Source organism: Salvelinus sp. IW2-2015, linkage group LG6.2 (genome assembly GCF_002910315.2).
Source record: "Salvelinus sp. IW2-2015 linkage group LG6.2, ASM291031v2, whole genome shotgun sequence".
Classification (NCBI taxonomy): Eukaryota; Metazoa; Chordata; class Actinopteri; order Salmoniformes; family Salmonidae; genus Salvelinus; species Salvelinus sp. IW2-2015.
Genome location: NC_036846.1, coordinates 17,602,801 through 17,626,514, shown reverse-complemented (window position 1 = coordinate 17,626,514; position 23,714 = coordinate 17,602,801).

The window sequence follows — 23,714 nt, the reverse complement described above, 5'->3', positions numbered from 1 at the left end:
TGCAAAAATACAGTTAGGTGTCCTTCCTAACTCAGTTGCCAGAGAGCAAGGAAACTGCTCAGGGATTTCACCATGAGCKCAATGATGACTTTAAAACAGTTACAAAGTTTTATGCCTGTGATAGGAGAAAACTGATGTTGGATCAACAACATTGTGGTTACTCCACAATACTAATGTAATTGACAGAGCAAAAATAATAACAAATATCCCAAAACATGCATCCTGTTTGCAACAAGGCACTACAGTCGTGGCCAAAGGTTTTGAGAATGACACAAATATTTATTTTCACAAAGTCTGCTGCCTCAGTTTGTATGATGGCAATTTGCATATACTCCAGAATGTCATGAAGAGTGATCAGATGAATTGCAATTAATTGCAAAGTCCCTCTTTGCCATGCAAATGAACTGAATCCCCCCAAAAACATTTCCACTGCATTTCAGCCCTGCCACAAAAGGACCAGCTGACATCATGTCAGTGATTCTCTCGTTAACACAGGTGTAAGTGTTGACGAGGACAAGGCTGGAGATCACTCTGTCATGCTGATTGAGTTCGAATAACAGACTGGAAGCTTCAAAGGGAGGGTGGTYCTTGGAATCATTGTTCTTCCTCTGTCAAACATGGTTACCTGCAATGAAACACATGCTGCCATCATTAATTTGCACAAAAAGGGCTTCACAGGCAAGGATATTGCTGCCAGTAAGATTGCACCTAAATCAACCATTTATCAGATCGTCAAGAACTTCAAGGAGAGCGGTTCAATTGTTGTGAAGAAGGCTTCAGGGCGCCCAAGAAAGTCCAGCAAGCACCAGGACCTTCTCCTAAAGTTGATTCAGCTGCGGGATTGGGGCACCTCCAATACAGAGCTTGCTCGGGAATGGCAGCAGGCAGGTGTGAGTGCATCTGCACGCACAGTGAGGCGAAGACTTTTGGAGGATGGCCTGGTGTCAAGAAGGGCAGCAAAGAAGCCACTTCTCTCCAGGAAAAACATCAGTGACAGACTGATATTCTGCAAAAGGTACAGGGATTAGACTGCTGAGAACTGGGGTAAAGTAATTTTCTCTGATGAATCCCCTTTGATGGCTTGGGGCATCCGGAAAAAAGCTTGTCCGGAGAAGACAAGGTGAGCGCTACCATCAGTCCATTGTCATGCCAACAGTAAAGCATCCTGAGACCATTCATGTGTGGGGTTGCTTCTCAGCCAAGGGAGTGGGCTCACTCACAATTTTGCCTAAGAACACAGCCATGAATAAAGAATGGTACCAACACATCCTCCGAGAGCAACTTCTCCCAACCATCCAGGAACAGTTTGTTGACGAACAATTCCTTTTCCAGRATGTTGGAGCGCCTTGCCATAAGGCAAAAGTGATAACTAAGTGGCTCGGGGAACTCCCCAGACCTTAATCCCATTAAGAACTTGTGGTCAATCCTCAAGAGGCGGGTGGACAAACAAAAACCCACAAATTCTGACAAACTCCAAGCATTGATTATGCAAGAATGGGCTGCTGTCAGTCAGGATGTGGCCCAGAAGTTAATTGACAGCATGCCAGGGCGGATTGCAGAGGTCTTGAAAAAGAAGGGTCAACACTGCAAATATTGACTCTTTGCATCAACTTCATGTAATTGTCAATAAAAGCCTTTGACACTTATGAAATGCTTGTAATTATACTTCAGTATTCCATAGTAACATCTGACAAAAATATCTAAAGACACTGAAACAGCAAACTTTGTGAAAATGAATGTTTGTCATTCTCAAAACTTTTGGCCACGACTGTACTGTAATACTGCAAAAGAATGTGGCAAAGCAATTCACTTTTTSTCCTGAATACAAAGTGTTATGTTTGAGGCAAATCCAATTCAACACATTACTGAGTACCACTCCATATTTTCAAGCATAGTGGTGGCTACATCATGTTATGTGTATGCTTGTAATCATTAATGACTGCGAGTTTTTCAGGATAAAAAATAAATGGAATAGAGCTAAGCACAGTCAAAATTCTAGAGGAAAACCTAGTTCTGTCTGCTTTCCACAAGACACTGGGAGATAAATGTATCTTTCAGCAGTACAATAACTTAAAACACAAGGCCAACTCTTCGCTGTTGTTTCTTACCAAGGAGAGAGTGAATGAAGTGGCCGAATTATAGTTTTGCCTTAAATCTGCTTGGAAATCTATGGCAAGACCTGAAAGYCTTGTCTAGCAATGATCAAAAACCAATTTCACAAAGCTTAACAATTATGAAAATAATAATGGGCAAATGTTGCACAATCCAGGTGTGGAACGCTCTTAGAGACTTACCCAGAAGACTCACAGCTGTAATCGCTGCCAAAGGTGACTCGGGGAGTTGAATTCTTATCTAATCAAGGAATTTATTATTATTATTATTTTTTTTTACAAATGATAGAATTTTCTTTGACTTTGACATTATAGAGCATTTCATGTAGGAACTAGGAAACTCAGAAATTCCAGACTTCCTAGCTGGTTGTAGTTAGACATGTGACTCGTTCAACCAGTTAGCAAGCCGGAAATGTCAGTTTCCTAGTTCCGACTAGCACATGACCCTGGGATTATTTTTTTCTGCAGATTTTGGTCGGAGTAAACCCTCTCGCTTCGCCTCTTCCTCTCTGATAAAACCACCCATTAAACTTGTCCAGGTGAGAGCTTTTGTCCCTGAAGGCAGTGGTGGAAAAAGTACACAAWTGTCACACTTGAGTAAAAGTAAAGATATACTACATGTGCTCATCAAAATCTAATTCCAAAATCATGGACATTAATATGGAGTTGGTCCCCCCCTTTGCTGCTATAACAGCCTCCACTCTTCTGGGAAGGCTTTCCACTAGATGTTGGAACATTGCTGCGGGGACTTGCTTCCATTCGAGGTCAGGCACTGATGTTGGGCGATTAGGCTCGCAGTCGGTATTCCAATTCATCCCAAAGGTGTTCAATGGAGTTACGGTCAGGGCTCTGTGCAGGCCAGTCAAGTTCTTCCACACCGCTCTTGACAAACCATTTCTGTATGGACCTCACTTTGTGCATGGMGGCTTTGTCATGCTGAAACAGGAAAGGACCTTCCCCAAATTGTTTCCAKATAGTTAGAAGCACAGAATCATCTAGAATGTAATTGTATGCTGTAGCATTAAGATTTCCCTTCACTGGCGCTATGCATTGGGGCAGGTAGCGTTCTGATTTTTAAGCGCTTARGCGTTTCAGCACTCAGCGGTCCCGTTCTGTGAGCTTGTGTGGCCTACCACTTTGCGGAAATTTGATGAACTGATCTGTTGGAAAGGTGACATCCTGTGAAGGTGCCACGTTGAAAGTCACTGAGATTTTCAGGAAGGCCATTCTACTGCCAATTCTATGGAGATTGCATAGTTGTGTGCTCAATTCGATACACCTGTCAGCAACGGGTGTGGCTGAAATAGCTGAATCCAGTTATTTGAAGGGGTGTCCACATACTTTTGTATATATAGTGTATCTTAATAGAAAATTGAAAAATACTACTTGAGTAAAAATCTAAGTTTTTGGTTTTAAAAATGCTTATGTATCAAAGTACATGTAATTGCTAAAATATACTTAAGTATCAAAAGTATAAATCATTTCACATTATTTATATTAAGCAAACCAGACGGCATGATTTTCTTGTTTTTTAATTTATGGATAGCCAGGGACACTKCAACATCATTTACAAACGAGGGATGTGTGTTTAGTGATTTCGCCAGATCAGAGGCAGTAAGGATAACSAGGGATTTTCTCTTGATAAATGCGTGAATTTGAACATTTTCCTGTCCTGCTAATCGTTCAAAATTCGTTCAAAAAGTACTGTTGGGTGTCAAGGAAAATGCATGGAATAAAAAGTACATTCTTTTTTTTAGGAATGTATTGGAGTAAAAGTTGTCAAAAATATAAATAGTAAAGTTAAAGTACAGATACCCCAAAAAACTATTTACGTACTTTAATATTTTTACTTAAGCACTATACACCACTGCCTGAAGGTCATGTGTGCTATGAGCTGTGTTGTTGCTGTTTTGAAGAAATGTTTGGAGTGTGGTCGAGTGTTCAAAGAAGGTATGTTTGTTTGATTTTATCAGTGTCTGCTTATTCAAATTTGTCAAAATGCAAAAGTTTGTGTAAAGTTATCATTCTGCAATAATGTCCTTTGTTTTCAGTTTATTCCATTTGTTTGGAGAGTGTCAGGTTGTCATGTGTTTAGGATCTTATAATCTTAGTTCAGCAACCTCTTCCATGGTGGAAACTCATCTGGAGAAGTCATGTACAGGTCTAGCCCAGAACAAGAGAACAGGAACTCCATCAGAAGTCATGTACAGGTCTAGCCCAGAGCAAGAGAACAGGATCACTCAAGAACAGATTTACTGCATCATTAGTTTATTCTGCAGCAGATGGAGTACAGGCTGCAGGAATAGAGAACTAACATTTGTGCGGACAGACATCTTTTTGTGATTAAGTCAAGTCTTCTGAATAAGCCATACTTTAACCTGAAAAAATATTAGGCCTATGATATTGCTACAAAATGATGGGTGTTTATTTATATTAGGAACTGGTTTGAGTGTTTTTAATTCTTCAACACGGGCAGTTGAAGTTCTCCTTTATTATTTCTCCCCGCTGGTGGTTTGGGACCTTTCGAACTTGTTGACATTTCCGAATTTCTCCAACCCTTTCCAATTTTGAGTTGTAGACAATCAAAATAAAACCGCCCAACTTTCTTGTGAAAGAAGCGAAGCGTATATGTCCAGATGAATTCTTTCTCGAAGGCCAGACCAGGCAGTCCCATAGAGACCAAAATGTGGTTGGAGTCACAAAGTGCAAATGAGACTTTTGAAACACTCCAGCTATTCAGCTTTATCTACTATCTCGATTTCAGATCCTTTTCTGTTGGACATTCTACACGTCCTTGTTGGATAAAGCTGATGCTTTCTTTTCGCTGTGGCATTTAAAAAATCTGGGATACAAAAGGATGAACAGTATCCAATTATGTCCAGCCAATGCTAGTAGTCAGAATATTTTGCAGGCTAGCGAGATGGCTCCGCTAGATAAAACATTTTTCAATATCAAGAGCTTCCCTCAAATCCTGCGGGTAGCTTTCTGATGGGCTGGTTATCATACAAAAGGTCACATTCATGAAGCAATTATATCAGAATAATTTTTGGGACTCCAACAAAATAGACTTGTAGAACTCTATAAGACAATCCTGTTATTTTACCAGGTTTCCAGTCCGAATCATCTATAATTGAAATGCATTGAGATACAGTGCTTTGCAAAAGTGTTGAGAACCCTTGGATTTCTTCACATTTTGTATTACAAAGTGATATTAAAATAGATTTAATTGCAAAAAAAAATCTCAACAATCTACACAAAAAAATCATAGCTAAAATATAGTTGATGCATAAGTATTCAGCCCCTTTGTTTACGCAAGCCTAAATTAGTTTAGGAGTAAAATGTTGCTTAACAAATCACATAAGTTCTATGGACTCAGTCTGTGTGAAATAATAGGGGTTGACATGATTTTTGAATGACTACCTCTTCCTCTGTCCCCCATAAATGCAACATCAGTAAGGTCTCTGTCAAGTGTTGAATTTAAAGCACAGATTCAACTACAARAGCCAGGGAGCTTTTCGAAAGAATCATAAAGAAGGGCAGTGATTGGTAGATCGGTAAAAATATCAAATTAGACATTGCATATCTCTTTAAGCATGGTCAAGTTCATAATRATGCTGGGGATGATGTATTAAACCACCCAGACACATKAAAAATACAGTTGTTCTTCTGAACTAAGCTGCAGGATAGGAAGGAAACTGCTCAGGGATGTTACCCTGAGGCCATTGGTGATTTTAAAACAGCTACTATAGTTCAATGGCTGTAAAGGGAGAAATCTGAGGATGGATTAATATCATAGTGACTCCACAATAATGACTTAAATGACAGAGTGAAAATATTACAAATATACAGAATAAAAATATTCCAAAACATGCATTCTGTATGCCACAAGGCAATAAACTAATACTGAGGGGGAAAAAACAGCGAAGGAATACACTTTTTGGCCTAAATGCAAAGCCTTATGTTTGGGGCAAATCCAATGCAACACATCACTGAGTAACTGCCTCCCTTATTTTCAAGCATTGTGGTGGCTGCATCATGGTATGGGTMTGCTTGACGTCTGCAAATACTGGGGAGTTTCTCAGGATACAAGMTAATGGGATGGAGCTAAGCACAGGCAAAATCCTAGAGAAAACCCTGCTTCAGTCTGCTTTARACCAGACTGGTAGAGGAATTCACCTTTCAGCAGAACAATAGCCTACAACACAAGGCCAAATTTACACTGGAGTCGCTTACCAAGAAGACAGTGAATGATCCTGAGTGGCCAAGTRACAGTTTTGACCTAAATCTGCTTGAAAATCTATGGCAAGACTTAAATGCCTGTCTAGCCATGAACCCCAACATCTTGACCGAGATTGATTAATTTTTTCAAGAATAATGTYCAKATATTGCAGAATCCAGYTGTGTACAGCTCTTATAGACTTACCCAAGAAGACTCACAGCTGTAATCGATGCCAAAGGTGTTTCTGAATACTATTGAGATTAATATATTTTAGTTATTTAATTTGTATTCATCTTAAATGTTTTTTTGGAAATGTTTTTCCACTTTGACATTKGAGTATTTTGTGTAGATTGTTGACAAATAAATACATTTGAATAGTTCTTTGTAACACAATAAAATGTGAAGAAATCCAAGGGGTCTGAATTATTTTCCAAGGCTCTGTATATGATTGTATTCAATAACAGTACAGTATAAGTAAGGATGAGCCTATGGCACTTGGGAATGCATAGCTCTGATCTTTGGTGATTGAAAACTTGGCTTTACAGTCTGCTAGTTTATTGATACTTAAAAATGGGTTCTTTTGTGGGGTCATTGTAAGGTTGTTTGCTAGTTGAAACCAGAAAATTATAGCTTTAACTAGTTAACTGAAAGATAACAACCAAAATATGACATCTTTCCTTTATATATTTTTTGACGTCATAAAAAAAAGTTTGCCTGAAATTTGTAGAACCAGAAAACCAGTTTACTACTATAATATCATGTTATTATGCCAAATTTTGCCCACTGGGTTATCTTTTGATAAGACCTGCATCTCTCTCCTATGGTCACAACCTCACACCAGAGGCTTGGAACTGAAACCAATAGGAAAGGCTGAAATAAAAATAAAGTGAATTTGAAAATCAAACATGTTCATTAGCTGGACTCACTGGACCGGGATACTTGGGCCCAAACAATGTGGCACTCTCCTAGCATACAGCACAATAAAACGTTTAATTTCAATACCCATTTATGAGCTCATTAGAGAGAGAGACTTGCTGAAAAATAATAGCCACTCAATTTAAGCCTCACTTTCAAACATAAAGTAGTGAAGTAGACTTTAGACTTTTTAATTGATTCCGTTGTGTTTGCTGTGAATTTGCCACTGATTAATCGCACTTCAGTGATCTAAAAAAAAGGACACCAACTGAATGTTCTAACTTTCACCTAAAGTCACCTTAATTAGCATGGATTTGTGTTCTGTGGATTGAGCTCAGTGGTCGCAAGGAGCTAAATTGGAGAGGTGGTGGTGATAAGCAACGTTAATAAAAGGTTTCCATGGCATTGAAAGCCAAAGCCTTTATGTCATGAAACTGACTGAGAAAAGCCATCAGACGTCTCGCTGATTTGGTGCTATGATGTGAGCGTGCTCCTTCCTGGTTACGAATATTAGCCAGTAGCTACACAATGGAGGCAGGCCGTTGACTTCAAAAGACCTGGTCGTTTACCATTAGATTTTCCATTAAGACAGTAGAMCTAGTCAATATGGACTAATACCATCTGTTTGGGAGTCTTACTGATGTCAGGAGAGCTCATCATGGAGAAAAGGTCTCTATTAACTTCTACAATATGCAATTGGGGTATTATACTGAAAACACCATGTAGATGTTGCTTGTATTCAATATTGTTCATCATTTTTGCCTTATATGTGAATATTCAGAAATCTGGGCCCGTATTCATGAAGGGTATGAGAGTAGGAGTGCTGATATAGGATCAGTTTTGGATCAGAATTAATTTGATTATATAGAAAGGAGTACCTGTTGATTTGACAATAACCCACAATAATTGATTCTAATACTAGGTGTGTAAATTCTACTTCTGTTATTTGTGTGTAAGCCTACCCCCATTCACTTTCCCCAATCACCCAGTCCTGCTCYGCCGCCATTTTGTGGGTCCCATGGGAACTTCTTGTTCCTGTCAATCTTTAATGGAAATGCCCTTAAGAGGCTTGAGTGCCGCTGGGAACAGACCCTTTCAAGATGTATGGCGTCCGTTTTTTGGATCCAAAAGAAACAGATCCCTTCTTCTGTAAATATTCAGTCCCCGGTCTCAAATGAAAGCCTGTGAGTGAAAGTGAGCAGCACCCCCCCTCCCCCCACCACCACCACCCCCATCAGCATACCCTCCAGTCATGCTTTGACCACCACGGGGGAGGAGAGAGGAAGTTCATACCATTAAAAATACCAGCGCTTTGAGCAGTTATTCGTGGGTCCCACAATTTCCATTGATCAGAGACCACATAGGGCGACTGGTTTCACATGATCCCTCTTCTTTGCTTTGGCCCGCAAAAGTAAAACAAAGGGCTTTATTTGTCTGTCGTTCATGCAGCAACAGTATGGTTTATTAAAAACTCTCATGTAATTATCAAGGTTTATTAAAAACTCTTATTGTAATTATCAAGTTGGAGGGAAATTATTGATTATGTATGTTCTGTTTATTCACAAACAACCATACTGATGATTTGAAGTTTGGGCTTTTGTAAAATGTGGGTCTTCAAACATTTACAGTTTGAGTGAGACAAGACCAAGCATAATCTGTGTTGATACAGTTATGTGCAGCTGAATGACATATCCTTTAGTATCTGAAGTTTAGTCAATAGAATTGTCACAATTTACTCAGGAAATGACTGAACTAAGCAACATGATGGTTTCAGCAAACAAACAAATGGTTCATATAAACAGAAGTCATTAGGAGCGATCAGTGGGTTCAGTTGATTTCCTATCATTGAAMTACTATGCAGAAAAAAAGAGGAGAGTGAATCTACAGTAAATGGTTCAGGGTAGCATGAGACCTGGGTTTCAGTAAGAGGATGTCCTAGTATGTAGTGGGAACAGCCTGTGGTTTCATCTCATCTTTGACACACTCATGTGATTTCTCTGATAAGTTGTGGGGACTATGGTGGCCCTAATGGGACAGATCAAAGCTGAATCCCTACAGGATCTCTTACATCCAGTCCTATTGTGTCATAGACAGAATGACACATGTACTACAAGATGCAATGGGAGGGTTTATCAATATTATACCAATATATATGGTATAATATGTGACCAGATCTTTACTCCCTAATAATAATAATAGTAGTTGTAGTAGTAGTAGTAGTAGTAGTAGTAGTAACAAAAGTAATAGAAGTAGTAGTAGTAATAATAGTAGTAGTAGTAGTAATAGTATTGGTAGTAGTAGTAATAGTATTGGTAGTAGTAGTAATATTTTAATTTTACAGTGCATTCGAAAAGTATTAAGACCCCTTGATTTAATTTTTTTTTGTTACTATACAGCCTTATTCTAAAATTGATTAAATCGTTTTTTCCTTCATCAATCTACACACAATACCCCATAATGACAAAGCAAAAAAGTTTTTGGGAAATTTGATCAAATATGAAATATCACATTTACATAAGTATTCAGTACTTTGTTGAAGCACCTTTGGCAGCGATTACATCCTTGGGTATAAAGCTACAAGATTGGCACACCTGTATTTGGGGAGTTTCTCCYATTCTTCTCAGCAGATCCTCTCCAGCTCTGTCAGGTTGGATGGGGAGCGTCGCTGCACAGCTATTTTCAGGTCTCTCCAGAGATGTTCGAACGGGTTCAAGTCTGGGCTCTGTCTGGGCCACTCAAGGACATTCAGAGACTTGTCCCGAAGCCACTCGTGCGTTGTCTTGGCTGTGTGCTTAGGGTCGTTGTCCTGTTGGAAGGTGAACCTTTGCCCCAGTCTGAGGTCCTGAGCGCTCTGGAGCAGGTTTTCATCAAGCATCTTTCTGTACTTTGCTCCGCTCATCTTTCCCTCGATCCTGACTAGTCTACCCTTCCCTGCCGCTGAAAAACATCCCCGCAGCATGATGCTGCCACCACCATGCTTCACCATAGAGATGGTGCCAGCGTCCAGATGTAACGCTTGGCATTCAGGCCAAAGAGTTCAATCTTGGTTTCCTCAGACCAGAGAATCTTGTTTCTCATGATCTGAGAGTCCTTTAGGTGCCTTTTGGCAAACTCCAAGCGGGCAGTCATGTGCCTTTTACTGAGGAGTGGCTTCCGTCTGGCCACTCGACCATAAAGTCCTGATTGGTGGAGTGCTGCAGAGATGGTTGTCCTTCTGGGAAGTTCTCCCATCTCCACAAAGGTACTCTGGAGCTGTCAGAGTGACCATCGGGTTCTTGGTCACATCCCTGACCAAGGCCATTCTCCACCGATTGCTCCGGGCGGCCAGCTCTAGGAAGAGTCTTGGTGGTTCCAAACTTCATACATTTAAGAATAATGGAGGCCACCATGTTCTTGAGGACCTTCAATGCTGCAGAAATGTTTTGGTACCCTWCCCCAGATCTGTGCCTCGACACAATCCTGTCCCGGAGCTCTACAGACAATTCCTTCAACCTCATGGCTTGGTTTTTGCTCTGACATGCACTGTCAACTGTAGGGCCTTATATAGACAGGTGTGTGCCTTTCCAAATCATCCAATCAATTGAATTTACCACAGGTGGACAATCAAGTTGTAGAAACAAGGATGATCAATGGAAAAAGGATGCACCTGCGCTCAATTTCGAGTCTCTTAGCAAAGGGTCTGAATTCTTATGTAAGATTCTTTCTGTTTTTAAGTTTTTATAAATTTGCCCAAAAAATCTCACATCTTGTTTTTGCTTTTTCATTATGGGGTATTGTGTGTAGATTGATGAGGAAAAACATGTATTTAATCAATTTTAGAATAAGGCTGTAACGTAACAAAATGTGGAAAAGTCAAGGGGTCTGAATACTTTCTGAATGCACTGTATATGCACTTTGATAAATCTAAAGGCTCTACATAGAATACTCTGTATTCTATAATTGACAGTGTTGGTAGTAAGGTAGTCTGAAGGCCAATTCTGTCTGCAGCTAAAAGGGTAATAAGCCTATAGCCAATRGACAGTCCATCTTACAGTATGCCCCAGTGGGTTATCACTGTCTCCGTTAAAAGTGTTGCACTCCAAATTCCTATGGCGCCACATGTCTGCACTATCTAACTTGAAGTGTTCCAAAACGTTTCCAGAGTAAGATTCAAGGTGCAAATCCATCAAGACTGGGGCTGCAAAGGGAGGCAATATTATTGGTAACTWTCGAAGTTTACCAGTAAACAACCAGAATTTTGGTATCTTTTCAAGGATTTTGTGTAATCTATCACAAGAAATCTAGTGGCCCTTTTGGGTACTTCACATTATCACAGGTGTCTGTAATTACAGTATCTGGCCATCTGTGTGGCTTTATTACATGTAAAATATATGAAATAACGAAATAAGAAGATTTTAAAATAGAATGACAAAGCTGTTAAACATTATCCTCAATTTAAACCAACTTAGTGAACACKATTGGTGTTTAATATGAGGGTTTCAGCACGAAATATGAAAACAGTCAATAGTTTGCAGAGTTAATTGAATATAATTCCATTGTTGATTAGATGCTTTAAAAAKAATATTAGGCTATTTTCTCTGAAACCATGTGGTCTATCTACMAGAAACTCATGGACAATATGAACACAAATATACAAAATTAATACTATTTATCAATAAAAACAATTATAGATATAAATTACCAAAGTATAAATTACCAAAGTTTTGATAGATTGCCATAGATTCTCTGTTAATTACCAATTACTGAAGATTCCAGTAACTTTAGTAAATTACCAGGAACTTTGCAACCCTAATCAGGAKACAAAGTTGGCCTGGGACATGAGCTGGAAATGTGATTAGGGCTTGAACCTGCTTTGGAAGAGAATGATCCACAGAGCCTTCAACRCAACACTGTAATTCTGCTATGGTTCCTCAGGAAACACTTAGCATTTATTTGACATAAACCTGTTTACTGTGACACATGATGAAGCCCCCTCAAGTGACAGATGCTTCTGTTTAATGCGGTAGTAGTTCTTGGACACTTTGTGGGTTAGGTATAGGCAAGAGAGTCTGCGGTTGCTTTGGGCTGTTTGAAATCCAGAGCTGAGCCAGGCTCTCCAACATACTCACTGAAACTCCTGGGTGCTACTGGGGAAATACACCTTCTCGCTTTCCTGAGAGAGGATACACAAATTCACACACACAAACATACGCACATGTGCACAAACACACACGAGCACTCAGCAAACAAGGCGCAACCTGTGGCACTATGCTAAACACGACACGAGCACTCAACCAAGCACGCACGCACACACCTCTCAACCCAGCACAACACACACACACACACAACAACACACACACACACACCCATTGTGCCCCCTAACTGGACATAGCCAGGTGATCGTGACCTCTAGGCGAGACAAGGGCGAGCACTAGTCCTAGCATTCGTCTCTGTGGCATGCACAATACTTTAACGCAGCAATAGAGCGCACTAAGCATCCTACGCAGAGAACTGTGTTTGCACCGCAGGACACATGCACACACACTTGACACGTGACACTCATCTCACTCTCCACACAAACACAGACACAATCAGACACAGCCATCTATTTACCATACCATACACTCTCGCTCACCAACACACAAGCTTAGTCCACACGCTTGAATGCAAACCTCACCCCACACAATCTGTGTGTGGGCCATTGCTCCTATAGTGTGCACCTGAGCCATCAACAAGCTCGTGAGCATTGTCATTTTAATCTCACTACATCAATGTATACTATACGCGTATACACAATCACACACACACACCACACACCTCAGTCACGACTCTTAATTTAGTGATAGCAGTGTGTCATGCGTCTAGCGTGCAGTGACGATGGCATTCTGTGGCTATGATCGCAGGTGTGTTCACTTGGTCGAGCATACTAGAAGGGCGGCAAAGGCGGACACGTCGGGTGCGTATTGTTCGATGCGCATATTCGTGCTCGGAAAGTAGGTCGGAGAGGTAGACTGGCTTGCTGTTGATGTGTCGCACAGAGTCCAATGACACAGGTGGGTGAGTCAGCATGTTCCTCTAGGTAAGACTTTCAACGGCTAGACGATAGATGTGATGCGCTCATTAGATTTCAAACCGGCGATTGGAGTAGCATTGTGAAGATGGGATTCTGCATGCGTGTAAGCGAACGAGTTATGGACTAGTTCATTTGGAGGCTATGGTCAAAACGATATGTGATACAGAGAAGATGGCAAAAGACTCTTTTGTAATTTACATGGGAGGGAGGAGCGGTCGAGTTGTCTTACAGTATTACTGATAGAGGGTGACACGTTGAAAACACTATAATGTTGTTATAGATGAGGCTCTCTACCTTGAGCAACGGGCTGCCGCTCTCTCAAAGTGTATATAAGTTCTTTATGGAGTTCTCTTAGTTTCTCTTACATGCATTTCTTCGCCAGTGCATTGCGCTCGCGGTCTTTCAGTCTCTCTCTGCCGTCTCTTGCCAGCTGTGTTTCTAGGCCCGCTCTCATGTACTCTATATTCGTATTAGTCTCTGTCTCTGCCGGACGAGATATAGTTGTCTCGGGAGCATTTTGGACAATGATACTTCTCTGTCTTTTGATTCTAATGGCAATGTGCGCGCTATGGTACTCTCTCGCTCTGTTTTGTCAGATGAAAAACGAAGGCAACCATTTAAGAGTCTTGCTTCGCAAAGCCTCCAAGTGCCAAGAACTCTCACTGGGAGCGTCTATGACTGTGTTAGCTCGGTTACAGAGTCTTGTAATATACTGCGTGAGGCGAGAAGCGGTTACTCGCCGGAGACGAGGACACTGTCAGGAGAGGACGGAGAGGATTGTGATGAGGAGTAGGATAATGAAAGACACGACTGAGCCTGAGGTCTTCATTGGAGCAAGCTATCTAGCCTCCCCATTCCTGATCTATAAACACGCATCCACTACGGACAACAGGCATGTTTCTCCTCTCACTCGCATCATCTTTCGTTCTATCGCATCATCTATCATATACAACCATACGATCAACATCACTCTACTACACTCACCTCTCCAAACTCACACCACTCACTCTCACATGTCTCCTACACTCTATATCATCTCTCCTCTGCATCCTATCTTACCACTACTCTATTCCATACACATGTACACAGCTGCTCATCTGACTACAACTTTTCAATTAAGCTCGGAGCTCTCGCTCTCTCTCTGGGTATCTAATTGGTATTCCATTCTCTTTCGGTCCCTCTCTCCGTCACGTCACGACCTCAGAACCACAAGCTACTCGACTGCAGAGCAACAGTCGAGATCACACTGCTTACAATGTTGTTTTAGCTAGTTATAGGATCTCCTCACTCAAGACAGTTGGTAACCTAGACCGGTGGGACAACACACTGTATCCTCTTGGACAGTAAGACACTTAGGGGAGTAAGGGGCAATTTGAGTTCGTATGAGAAGGTATACGAGCCGACACACACAACACATAGGAACAGGCCTAGTCCTCCCCCTTACCCTCTGTCACTCAAGCTCTGACCTTGTACCTAATCAATTAGCAGAGCTAAAGGCAATTAGCTGGCCTCCCCTGCAACTCACTGAATGTATCTCTAATTTATGAGGGCCTCTCGAAACCCAGCACACTCTACAGTTCTATAGAGTTCCTACCTAGTGGGTGGCCACTGGGCAATGTTTGTACCCTTGGAAACAGTCATTGCATGTTGCGCAAATCAAAGAGCAGGAGCATGAGATCTAATTTCCATCTGTACAAATCCGGCCCATTGTACAACTATGTGGAAGTAGCCAATGTAACTGTAGACAGATTGTTTGAGAAATAGTCTAGGATTTTGGCTAATCTTACATGGATCTCCAAACCCTCCATATGGTGTCTCAAGCCCCATCCCGAGCCGTCTTGGTGTTTCCATTTGTAGAAACCTGACACCGGTCCTTGTATCCAGCCATTAAGTGTGTACCAGCCCCATCAATGCTGCATCTGTGAATCTCCCCAGGAGGCTGGGATGTAATCCCTGTTCCTCCCAGCCGCCAGCGGATCGGGAATCTTCCTATTCACTCTCTCCCAAGAGGATCAGCTAAACATATTTCCCATGAAATTCAATGAGGTACAAATACCATTAAACATGGGATTTAGTGCGAGACCACTCCTATTGCCCCTATAGGAACAAATATGTTTGAATGACCATATCTCATTCCGGTATTCCTTCCTGTTGTATTCTGGAATTCCCTCCTGTTGCATTCTGGAATTCCTTCCTGAAACATAATGCTCATTCTTGATACTGTGACCGTTGACATATAAATTGTATGTGGAAAGTTGCTAGTGCTAGTCACTGTGACTTCACTTGCTCCTTTTCAAACTGGGCTAGGTGTGTCACTCACGCTAGGGACACGCATCCAAGTACATAATAGATCAAACTAAGTGTTGTGGTTGCCTTCATTTACAAGGGAGTGTCTACACACTGCACATTATTTACTGGTGTCCCTGGCTCATATTTCACTCACTAACATGTAGAGTAAATAAGGATGAGTCAGTCCATGGGAATTTTACATAAACTCAGAACACTGTCTAGCAATGTACGAATGGGTTGATGTCAGTATAAATCAACACAGTGAAGTGATTCAATTATCACAGAGGACAGCATTTCCTTGATTTCAATAGTTCACCATGCAAACTAATGAGCACATTCACTAGACAGAACACACAGGGGCTACAGTATGATGATCAATTTTCTATGGGACTGATCAACACGTTCGCTTGACGGGTATGGTTTAGTTTGCTTTAAAAATGCATGTGAAACAAGGCTAAAACGCCTATTAAAATGGGAATGTTAACCTCCTTGCCACAGGTGTTAATGGGAAATCGCTCAGTAGATGCCATACAAATGGTTCAACTACATTATATTGCCAAGCCTCCCCATTCTTCTCAACAATGTAATGAGAATTGTCACCTAAACTAATGGATATTCCATAATTATCTCCAACCAGCTTTGATTGTAGAATTATTATACAGTCCTTCCTTTGAGCGGCTAGTTTGATTAGGGTTAAGGTGCAGGAAACCCCTGAAAAGTTAATTGGAGGAATTAAATTGTTAATTTGGTTACTCTTCACTTATGGGAAGCCTCTAACATTTGACATTGCTTTGAAAAGTTTTGACATCTTTGAGCACTTGACAGTAGCCTACTTGGGCACCTTTCGAGTGGGTTATGTAAGGAGGGAAAACTTGGTCTTGTTTCCAAGGTGATGAGAGACTATCTCAGTGATTGATGTACAACTCGTGCTGATATGCTTTAATGTGCTGCTGTGGACCCACTGTCGAACCGGAGCTGACCACCTTACAGATTTTTGCCATATCACTCAATTAAGTTATGATAAACAGTTCAAACATAAAGTAACATTTTATTTGAAGTTCATGAGATTTGACTAGGTAGTAAACTCTACTCTATACACTATACTGTTGCTCTGTGCTTCTTACACCTTATTCACATCTATTAATTATAGGCCCGTGTGAAGGGGAGAATAAGTTTACAGGAAACGCAGATTGGAGCAGTAACAACTCTCAAAATTAACCAACCAAACAGTATAGGCAAAGGTGCTCTTGGAAAAATGTGTATACAAACAGAAAATCCACTTGATACTGTATAGAAGTTGWACAGCTAATAGCAAATCTTCTCTCCTAGTGAAAATCAAGCCATGTTATATGTGTGTAGCCCGGCTTAAAGATGCACTCTTAAACTTTTYCATAATTTCAGCTAATAGTTTTGAAAGTTGTGCTCAAGATCCAAAACGTCTCCCCGTTCTTTGTGTACTAGGTCATCCATTTCGTGTGACTTGTTACGAATTTCACAATTAGTTTGATATCATACGAGTTTTGCAATTCGTATAATATGTTACAAATCCAATTAATACAATATGTTACAAATATTTATTGTGCTTAAGACTCTGGAGTGTGGCCTCTCGAGTGGCYCAGTGGTCTAAGGCACTGCATCGCAGTTACTAGCTGTGCCACTAGAGATCCTGGTTCGAGTCCAGGCTCTGTCGCAGCCGGCCGCGACCGGGAGACCCATGGAGCGGCACACAATTGGTCCAGCGTCGTCCGGATTAGGGGAGGATTTGGCCAGCAGGGAGGTTCTTGTCCCAAAGTGCACTAGTGACTCCTGTGGCGGGCCGGGCGCAATGCACGCTGATACAGTCGCCAGGTGTACGATGTTTCCTCTGACACATTGGTGCGGCTGGCTTCTGGGTTAAGTGGGCATTGTGTCAAGAAGCAGTGCGGCTTGGCTGGGTTGTGTTTCGGAGGATGCACGGCTCTCGACCTTCACCTCACCAGAGTCGGTACGGGAGTTGCAGCGATGGGAAAAGACTGTACCTACCAATTTGATAACACAAAATTGGGGAGAAAATGTTTTTAAAAGATTCCGGAGTGCATCTTTAAGTAGCCTCCTAGGTGTATGCTCTGTGAGATCTGGGAACTAGTAGTTTAAGTAACCTCCTAGGTGTATGCTCTGTGAGATATGGGGGACTAGTTAGTTATTAGTAGCCTTCTAGGTGTATGCTCTGTGAGATCTGGGACTAGTAGTTTAAGTAACCTTCTAGGTGTATGCTCTGTGAGATCTGGGGACTAGTAGTTTAAGTAACCTCCTAGGTGTATGCTCTGTGAGATCTGGGGACTAGTAGTTTAAGTAACTCCTAGGTGTATGCTCTGTGAGATCTGGGACTAGTAGTTTAAGTACCTCCTAGGTGTATGCTCTGTGAGATCTGGGAACTAGTAGTTTAAGTAGCATCCTACAGTAGGTGTATGCTCTGTGATCTGGGACTAGTAGTTTAAGTAAGCCTCCTAGGTGTATGCTCTGTGAGATCTGGGACTAGTAGTTTTAAGAGTAGCATCTACAGTAGGTGTATGCTCTGTGAGATTCTGGGAACTAGTAGTTTAAGTAAGCCTCCTACAGTAGGTGTATGCTTCTGTGAGATCTCGGAAACTAGTAAGTTTAAGTACCTCCTAGGTGTATGCTCTGTGAGATCTGTGGAATAGTAGTTTAAGTAACCCCTAGGTGTATGCTCTGTGAGATCTGGAACTAGTAGTTTAAGTAAGCATCCTACAGTAGGTGTATGCTCTGTGAGATCTGGGGACTAGTAGTTTAAGTAACCTCCTAGGTGTATGCTCTGTGAGATCTGGGGACTAGTAGTTTAAGTAACCTCCTAGGTGTATGCTCTGTGGATCTGGGGACTAGTAGTTTAAGTAGCCTCCTTGGTGTATGCTTCTGTGAGATTCTGGGGACTAGTAGTTTAAGTAAACCTTCCTAGGTGTATGCTCTGTGAGATCTGGGAACTAGTAGTTTAAGTAGCATCCTACAGTGGTATGCGCTGTGAGATCTGGGAACTAGTAGTTTAAGTAGCATCCTACAGTAGGTGTATGCGCTGTGAGATATGGGGACTAGTAGTTTAAGTAGCTCCTAGGTGTATGCTCTGTGAGATCTGGGAACTAGTAGTTTAAGTAACCTTCTAGGTGTATGCTCTGTGAGATCTGGGACTAGTAGTTTAAGTAGCCTCTAGGTGTATGCTCTGTGAGATATGGGGACTAGTAGTTTAAGTAGCATCCTAGGTGCATGCTCTGTGAGATCTGGGGACTAGTAGTTTAAGTAGCATCCTACAGTAGGTGTATGCTCTGGTGAGATCTGGAGACTAGTAGTTGTAGCAGGTTATTTATTAAAGCAGGAGGGAGATGACACCTCCAGCAAATTGCCTTATTATTTATAATGCTTCCTCGCTTGTTGTGTGAGAAGTTTTACAATGACAGCTCTTTGGGGCACTGCTGCTGCAGGGAGGATTAAGTTGAGACCCTATACCACCCGAACACTTCGGTTATAGGTCTTAGCCCTCTCTGCTTCCTCTTGAAAGAGAGTTATTTTGGTCAAGTGGGCTACTTTTTCTCTACAGATTCTCTTTATCCTTCGGCAGTTGAGCGACACCGTTAACACTTTACCTAACAGACAGTTATAATACCTTATTACTACTTATGTATGACAGCCTATTATGTGAGATCATATGGCTCTTAATATGTTATACATCTATGCAACACTTCACCAGACACGGCTGTTAGTCAGGATAGAATGTCATTATATGGTTCTAACAGCAAGTTATAATGCATTATGCAAGCACGTTGAATAAAAAGTAACAAGATATACTACATGTGCTCAATCACAAAATCTAATTCCAAAATCATGGCACATTAATATGGAGTTGGTCCCCCCCTATTGCTGACTATAAACAGCCTCCACTCTGCGAAGGCTTTCCACTAGATGTTTGGAACATTGCTGCTGGGGAACTTGTCTTTTCCATTCGAGTCAGGCGGACTGATGGTTGGGCCACTTTAGGCTCATAGCAGTCGGTATTGAACGACCAATTTCATCCCAAAAAGGTGTCTATATTGGAGTTACCGGTCCAGGGTCTGTGCAGGCCAGTCCAAGTTCCTTCCACACCGCTCTTGACAACATTTGCTGTATGGATCCTCACTTTGTGCATGGGGGCTTTGTCTGCTGAAACACAGGAAAGGACCTTCCCAATTGTTTTCGCACATAGTTAGAAGCACAGAATCATACTAAATGTAATTGGGTAATGCCTGTAGCATTAAGATTTCCCTTCACTGGCGGCTATGCATTGGGGCAGGTAGAGTTCTGATTTTTAAAGCGCTTATTGCGTTTCGAGGGCACTCAGCGGGCTCGCCGTTCTGTGAGCTTGTGTGGCCTACCACTTTGCGGAAAATGATGAAACTGATCTGTTGGAAAGTGAACAATCCTGTGAAGGTTGCCACGTTGAAAGTCACTGAGATTTTTCCAGGAAGGACCATTCTACTGCCAAATTCTATGGAGATTGCATAGTTGTGTGGCTCTATATTCGATACACCTGTCCAGCAAACGGGTGTGGCTGAAATAGCTGGAATTCAGTATTTGAAGGGTGTCTATATTGATATATATAGTGGGTATCTAATAGGAAAATGAAAAATACTACTTGAGTAAAAATCTAGTTTTTGGTTTTTAAAAAATGCTTATGTATCAAAGTACAGTTGTAATTGCTAACATATACTAAGTATCAAAAGTATAAATCATTTCACATAATTAGACGGATCGTAGAGCGATGATGTAAGCAAAACCAGACGGCATGATTTTCAGCGTGTTTTTTTGTTAAATTCATGTGGAGAGATGAGGCCATGAGGACTAGTGCGCATGAGCATAGTCATAGCGGATTTACTATATATCTCTGTATGTGATTGTTGCGTGTGTAATTGGTGCGATTCGTGGGCTGGCAGAATTCAGTAGCTAGTGAGGAATTGAGATCGAGGGGATTTTCTCTTGATAAATGCGTGAATTTTGAAACATTTTCCTGTTCCTGCTAATCGTTCAAAAATTCGTTCAAAAAGTACTGTTGGGTGTCAAGGAAAATGCATGGAATAAAAGTAATTCCTTTTTTTAGGAATGTAATTGGAGTAAAAAGTTTGTCAAAAAATAATAAATAGTAAAGTTAAAGTACAGAATACCCCAAAAAAAACTATTTACGTACTTTAAATATTTTTACTTAACGCACTATACACCACTGCCTGAAAGGTCATGTGTGCTATGAGCTGGTGTTGTTGCTGTTTTGAAGAAATGGTTTGGAGTGTTGGTCGAGTGTTTTCAAAGATATGTGGTATGTTGATGATTTTTTATAGTGTCTGCTTATTCAATTTGTCAAAATGCAAAAGGTTTGTGTAAAGTTATCATTCTGCAATAAATGTCCTTTGTTTTCAGTTTTTTATTCCATTTGTTTGGAGAGTGGTCAGGTTGGTCCATGTGTTTAGGATCTTATAATCTTAGTTCAGCAACCTCTTCCATGGTGGAAACTCATCTGGAGAAGTATGTACAGGTCTAAGCCCAGAACAAGAGAACAGGAACCCATCAGAAGTCATGTAACAGGTCTAGCCCTCAGAGCAAGAGAACAGGATCAACTCAAGAACAGATTTACCTGCATCATTAGTTATTCTGCGCAGCAGCCTGGAGTACAGCTGCAGGAATAGAGAACTAAATTGGCGGACAGACATCTTTTGTTGATTAAGTCAAGTCCTCTGAATAAGCCATACTTTAACCTGAAAAATATTAGGCCAGAATATTGCACCCAATGATGGGTGTTTTATTTATATTAAGGAACTGGTTTGAGTTGTTTTAAATTCTTCACACGGGCAGTTGAAGTTCTCCTTTATTATTTCTCCCCGCTGGTGGTTTTGGGCCTTTCGACTTGTTTGAACATTTCGAATTTCTCCCAACCCTTTCCAATTTTGAGTTGTAGACAATCAAATAAAAGCCGCCCCAACTTTCCTTTTGTGAAAGAAGCGAAAGCGTAATATGTCCAGTGAATTCTTTTCTCGAAGGCCAGACCAGGCAGTCCCATAGAGACCAAAATGTGGTTGGAGTCACAAAGTGCAAATGAGACTTTTGAAACACTCCAGCTATTCAGCTTTATCTACTATCTCGATTCAGATCCTTTTCTGTTGGACATTCTATCTACACGTCCTTGTTGGATAAAGGCTGATGCCTTTCTTTTCGGACAGTGGCATTAAAAAATCCTGGGATACAGAAAGGAATGCAGTATCCAAATTATGTCCAGGCCAATGCTAGTAGTCAGAAATATTTTTGCAAGGCTAGCGAGATGGCTCCGCTAGATAAAACATTTTTCAAATATCAAGAGCTTCCCTCAAATCCTGCGGGTAGCCTTTCTGATGGGCTGGTTATCATACAAAAGGTCACATTCATGAAGCAATTATAATCAGAATAAATTTTGGGATCCAAAATAGACTTGTAGAAACTCTATAAGACAATCCTGTTATTTTACGCCAGGTTTCCAAGTCCGAATCATCTATAATTGGAAATGCATTGAGATACAGTGCTTTGCAAAAAGTGTTGAGAAACCCTTGGATTTCTTCACATTTTGTATTAACAAAGTGATCATAAAATAGAATTTAATTGCAAAAAAAATCTCAACAATCTACCACAAAAAAATCATAGCTAAAATATAGTTGATGCATAAGTATCAGCCCCTTTGGTTACGCAAGCCTAAATTAGTTTAAGGAGTAAAAATGTTGCTTAAACAAATCACATAAGTTTTCCATGGGAATATATAGGGGTTGACAGAATTTTGAATGACTACCTCTCCTCTGTCCCCCATAAATGCAACATCAAGTAAGGTCTTGTCAAGTGGTTGAATTTAAAGCACAGATTTCAACTACAACAGCCAGGGAAGCTTTTCCGAAAGAATCATAAAGAAGGGCAGTGATTGGTAGATCGGTAAAAATATCAAATTAGACATTGCATATCTCTTTAAGCATGGTCAAGTTCATAATCATGCTGGGGATGATGTATTAAACCACCCAAGACACATCAAAATACAGTTTGTTTCTTCCTGAACTTAAGCTGCAGGATAGGAAAGAACTGCTCAAGGGGAAAAAAATTGGGTTTTTTTTTTGGTTTTACCCCCCCTGAGGCATTGGTGATTTTAAAACAGCTACTATAGTTCAATGGCTGTAAAGGGAGAAATCTGAGGATGGATTAATATCAAATAGTGACTCCACAATACTGCTTAAAATGACAGAGTGAAATATTAACAAATATAACAGAATAAAATATTCCAAAACATGCAATTCTGTAATGCCACAAAGGAATAACTAATACTGAGGGGGAAAAAACAGCGAAGGAAATACACTTTTTGGCTAAATGCAAAGCCTTATGTTTGGGGGCAAATCCAATGCCAACACCAATCACTCGAGTAACTGCCTCCCTTATTTCAAAGGCATTGTGGTGGCTACATCATGGTATGGGTTTGCTTGACCGTCTGCAAAATAACTGGGGAGTTTCTCAGGAATACAAGGTAATGGGAATGGATGCTAAGCACCAGGCAAAATCCTAGAGAAAAAACCCCTGCTTCAGTCCTGCTTTATACCCAGACTGTAGAGGCATTCACACTTTCAGCAAGAACAATAGCCTACAACACAAGGCAAATTTACAAACTGGAGTCGCTTTACCAGACAAGACAGTGAAATGAATCGCTGAGGGCAAGTTACAGTTTTGACTAAATCTGCCTTGAAAATCTATGGCAAGACTTAAATTGCCTGTCTAGCCATGAACCCAACATCTTGACCGCCGAGATGAATTAATTTTTTCAAAAGAATAATGGCAAATAATTGCAGAATCGCAGGTGTGTTACAGCTCTTAATAGACTTACCCAAGAAGACTCACAGCTGTAATCGATGCCAAAGGTGTTTCTGAATACTATTTGAGATTTATATATTTTAGTTAATTTAATTTGTATTCATGCTTAAATGTTTTTTTTGGAAATGTTTTTCCCACTTTGAACATTCGAGTATTTTGTGTAGATGTTGACAAATAAATACATTTGAATAGTTCTTTGTAACACAATAAAAATTGAAGAATTCCAAGGGGTCTGAATTATTTT